Raw genomic sequence first — 5,692 nt, 5'->3', positions numbered from 1 at the left:
TTAAAATAGACAAAGTTCAATGGCCATGGATATAATTTACCCATAAAAAGAAAAGAAAAAAAAAGGACAGAAGTGGGTTGAGTGGTCTGATGCGTGGGAATTAGTTTATGATTTTAGTTTTGATTTGTGAAACACGACATCGTTCCACTTAAGTGGAACGGTGTCGCTTTGTGGAGCAAGTTTTACAAATTAAAATTAAAACCTAGACTAAATCATCTTCTTCCCCTGCTTGCTTGAACTTCAACAATGGCGTTGGCTGCGATCTATGGGGGCAAGGTCAAAAAATTTGAAATTCACACTTGGGGATTTATAGATGTTCAGATCTCAGTGGGGGCAAGTGCCCCCATTGCCCCCACTGTAGATTCGTCCCTGAAAGGAGGTAGTTTTTTTTTTTTGCTCATCTTTCACTGTTTGTCATTTTTGCATTTATTGAAGGAGATTCACATTTTCTTAATTGCATTTGCTATTTGGATAAGTATGTGAAAAAGTAAGGATTGTTACTATTTAAATTTTCTTTGAGTTTTTTCACTATGACAAAGTTTCAACCTTTTCTAATCCAAATACATTTGATTACTGATAGTTTTGAGTTTCTATTTGATAATTACCAGGAAAAGGCTTGATCCTCTTGAGGCTTATGTGCCTCCTGTCATATTGGCCCTATTGCAAATTAAGGACTTGGGTAATTTTCCACTTGGCTTCTCTTCATAAGTTATAAAAGGAAGTTGTGTGTCCATTAATTCAAAATAGCATCGTAGTTATTGTTGATCCTAAGGCTTATTTGGAATTAATGGACTCTAATGTTCATTTTCACTCATAATCAGCCTATATGCCATCTGTATAATTTGCTAATTGTTGCAATTCTTACACTTTATGATGCATAGATGCAATGTGTTTATAATTCTCATATTCTTACATGCCTCATAGAAAAATATAACAGGAGTTTCATTCACTTTCTAGAGCATGTAGTCTAGTTTCGAGTTGGTTTTTGTCTGATGTGTGCATCATATAGTCACTTGGCTTTTCTGGTATCATTTATGCAGCTCCTTTAGCAACTTCCACTGGTATTTGTTTATTGACCTTTAATAATTCACTCATGGTGTACAAACAAAAATTTTCACTGGTAAACACCTTTGCAAACAACTCCACTAGTTTCTTCAATATTAATACCTGAGCCTATTTCCAGTTTAAATGATTTGGTGTGCATTGCAACTGTGTTTATAATTCTCATATATCATGTTCTCTGGCTGCTGAAAATGTTACTCTTCTGCTCAAGTCTTTCATGTGAACCTGCCTATTAACTGCAAATTAGCTGCTTTAGCTTTCCATCTAGTAGAAAGTCAGTTCCACTAATATATTGTGTTGATTCTGTTTGCCTGTTTGCTTAGAATCTAATGTTTAGACTTGTTGAATTAGGGTTGTTTTAATCAATTACTTAATTTAACAGAAATGTGTCATATATTAATTTGTCCATGCTTCTTTCATTATCAGATAAATCATTGAAGTTCTAGTTTTGTGAAACTGAACTTCATTTTCTTGTATTTACATATTTCACCATGGCTGCCTTAGTGATCAATGGCTACTTGAATGAATTTTTTTCTCCAACGAAGTGAATCATTTTCTCCTCTTTAGCATGCATCCTTACTGGTGGCAATTCATTAGATTTTGACATAATTGAGTTGTGTTGTTTTGTAGTAATGTTAATTGACATGATTGAATCTATGTAGTTGTGTTCTTACGGATGATTATATATACTATATTCTAACTTTGAGTTTAACTTGGTGCTCCTAATGGGAATGATTGGTTTGACAAACAGACAATGAGAACACTTAATATAAATTGCTCAACTTGGATGGATTGGTTTCATGGTGGATTGCAGTTTCAGATTGAACACCATCTGTTTCCCCGATTGCCTCGACATAATCTTAGGAAAATCTAGTTGTTTGTCATCGAGCTATGCAAGAAGCATAACTTTCCTGACACTTCTGCATCTTTTTTCAAGGCTAACGATATGGCATTGAAGACTCTCCAAACCGTCGCCTTGCAAGCTAGGGATCTCACAAACCCAGTTTCAAAGAATTTAGTTTGGGAAGCTGTTAATGCCCATGGATGAGATGAGGATTCTGTGAAGCTTTTTGTTTTTGCAGTTATTTACCTATTGAAGTCATTATGACTACATTTTATTCATAGATATCCAAGGCCAAGTCCAAGGTCATATTAGAATAGATTTCAGTTGAAGAAATAAGTATACCTCACTTGTTGAGTTGAGGTTGTAATTGTTCCTTTTAATTTTTGGATTAGGTAAAAGATAATTCATACTGACTACCCTGCAAGTTGATGTGTTTCTGCTCAACTGTGCAGCAAAGAAACTAATGGGATGTGTATTATCTGTTGATCCATCCATCCATCGTTTGCTTTTAATGGTATTGCCTTACGTCCCTATTAACCAACTCTGATGTTGCTTCATCTCTATCAATGGATGTTAATGAGTTGAAGAGGTCGAATGCCATTGTTGATAGCGATGGAATTTTGTTTGTTGATCAGTATCTAGTGAAAGTCTTAGGGTTTAAGCCAAGGAACAATAAGTAATTTGAATTAATTTGGTTGTGTTTCAGGTGAATATTGTTGAAGCAAGTGCAACTGTTAGTACTTCTAGCAATCGAGATGTCTGTCCTTGCTATGCTAATATGAAGACCCACCATGGCTGACCCAAGTGCCTTTAAATTCTTTCTTATCTTAACAAACTCTTTATAAAAGAATTAATGATCTAATTCTAGTGAAATATATTCAAATACTTGCCTAGCTTGCTAATTGACATATCACACAACGTGTATGATAGGCTCCAAACAGAAATATTTAGTGCATATTTGGTTTTATTCTTTTTAGAACTAAATTGCTTTTCTATTTCAAATAAGTGATAAAAAAATATTTAATTAGGATGGATAAATTAAATAGAAATCAAATAATATATGGGTAAATTACAACCATAGCATTTGAAATTTTTCTTTTTTACATTTTGGTATTTAGATTTTATTTTGCCACAAAAAAATGCTTGAACTTGAGATAAGTTGACAGAATAGTACCTATTGATGTGCTATATCCAGTTAACCATTAAAAATATAGATAAATTATAATTATAGTATCTAAACTTTACATTCTTTCATACTTTAATACCCATACTTTATTTTTGCACAAACAATTATGGTCGTGATGGGTCCAGTTCTAATATGGAAATAAATTGTTTTAGAGAGAGAAGAATAAAAAATAAAAGAGAGAGTATGAGAAGATTAGAGATGCAAATAAAGGGATAAATTGTCTTTACAACTTAAGTGGATCCCACATTGAAGTAAGAGATATTGTCAAACTATGTCTCTTATTTAAAAATGAAGTATAGGTAGCAAAATATGGAAGTAGTTAAAGTTCAGGTACCATATGTCACACCCGATCCTAAATGACCTCAATCGGCATCGGACGTGAAATAGAAAGATCACAATCAACACTTAATAGTCACCAAATATCATAAATATCACTTTTTTAGGTATTCCTCTTAAATGTATATTCTAAACAAATCCATATTCCTATTACATTGAAACCTCAACATATTTACCAACTTCATTATATTACACTTGAAATACCAAAGTTCTAACCATAATTCTAACAATAAGCAGTCAACTTTCAAACCTTACCTAATCGGTCGATAACCTTCTCTATATCCTGTACTTTATCACCTAAAAACATTAAAACATTTAAAAATGTGAGACAAAAATCTCAGTAAGAAACTATCAGCCATAAAAACAAACTTTACTTAACATAGCTACATATATACATTTATAAAGGGATTTAATCAAAACCTTATAAAATATACTCAAAACTTAAGTTTATAAGATAATCATCAAAACCTTATAAAATATTCTCAAAACTTAAGTTCATAAAATAAAATTTGTGTATGTGTATCCATCCTCGAATTCCACCCGTGTAGATCATAACATCAATCATAACAATATCGAGAGATCTCATTTATATCTCGTTCCTTGCCTAACAGTTAGGACTACCAGCCGTGCACTCTGGCCATACCGCCATTAGATATGATCTTACAGATACAACTCCTATCCCGGGCAATCCTAGATGGACAAAACCATTTTATCTTTCAAAATATCATAACTCATAAAAATCATATTGGACTTCAATCCAAAATAATAACAACAATAACCGCAACAGATTTCTCAATCCAAAAACAATTCGTAAGAAATCATCAAATTCATTTTATTCAATATATATATACATTGAAACCAAAAACATATATGTATATATGTAAATCAACCAAATTAAGCTTTAAATCAACATAATCAAGTAAAATCTGAAAATCACATAGAAGTATAGTCAATAGCTTCATTTGAACCATAATTTCACAATAAAAGCAAGATCATGAAAACCCTCAATTTTACAAAATTCATGCATAACCGTAAAATATCACTTTCTGAAAATTCTTTGATTATATATATATATATATATATATATATATATATATATATATATATACATAAAACTCAAAATATAGTTGATAGTTACTTACCTTGGCTACTAATCGAAGAAAACACACCCGTTCAATTCGCCTCTAATTTCTGTCTAAGACGTTTCCCTCCAAACATTGCCGAAACTCAAAAACTCTTCGGTTAGGACTTAGATCAATACATAAGGATGCTATGGTTTCAATTTCGAGTGATTCGAACGGTCGAATTTCCGTAAATCAAAGAAACGATGGAGAAACGGTTCAGGAATGATGAAGATGATGAAGAGGCACAGAAAGAAAAGAAAAAGGAAAAATGAAAACAAAATGATGATCAACGCATATCATTTGAGATATATATCTCAAATTGGTAAATATCGCGTTTGATCCTCTCTCTTTATATAATCTTTTAAAAATTATCCTAAATTTTTAATTTACATCTAAAACCATCAAATTAACTCCAAATTTTTTCCATAGCACCAAATAAAAATCACACACCTAATAATTATAAGATATATTAATACCAAGGTATAAATTCTAGAAATTTAGACACGGACGTGACAATTCTCCCCACCTTAAGAAATTTCGTCCTCGAAATTCACGTTCTCTAATCTAAATTTTCTTCCTCAAATAATCTCCAAGATCATAAAATTATTTCAAATTATCCAGATTCCTCATAATTATCATAAGACCACAAATTCTAATGTTTCATTCCATTAACGTCATCATTTATCACTATCGACATCTTTGTAACAATCAGTTAAAGATAACTCTTAGTAACTCTAAATCTCAACCTAGTTAATTCCATCACCAATAAATCCATAAGAAAACTTCAGATATCATATATTCAATTTTATATGATATGATACACTTTATATTCATATCTTCCTATCATTACACCAAATCTCACTTTAATAGATTTAAATCACAGTTGATTTCATCAATTGCATATATATCAAATATATTTCACCTATCTCCAAGTTTTATAGATTTTAAAAAAAAATCATGTTTGAACCACTAGTATGTACGATATTATATGTTTCTTAAACTTCAAATAATTCGAATCAATGATTTGCATCAGCATATAATCGTACTTCATCATAATAATAATACTTATATCTATAATTTTTCACTCCAATCATGATTCGTAGCATAATCTTCAATCATCATCATCAATCAAATATAAAC

General features: G+C 31.3%; 1 long non-coding RNA gene across 1 annotated transcript; it reads left to right on the top strand.

Moving 5' to 3' along the window:
* The first annotated feature begins 213 nt into the window (after positions 1 to 213).
* On the top strand, positions 214 to 2,596 carry LOC136209094 (uncharacterized). The gene is made up of 3 exons (XR_010677394.1): positions 214 to 379; positions 609 to 679; positions 1,814 to 2,596. It is a non-coding gene; the product is annotated as an uncharacterized lncRNA (long non-coding RNA).
* Positions 2,597 to 5,692: the final 3,096 nt, after the last annotated feature.

Source organism: Euphorbia lathyris, chromosome 10, assembly GCF_963576675.1.
Source record: "Euphorbia lathyris chromosome 10, ddEupLath1.1, whole genome shotgun sequence".
Lineage (NCBI taxonomy): Eukaryota > Viridiplantae > Streptophyta > Magnoliopsida > Malpighiales > Euphorbiaceae > Euphorbia > Euphorbia lathyris.
The sequence above is the reverse complement of the archived record's forward strand: the minus strand, read 5'-3'. Positions and strand labels throughout refer to the sequence as shown.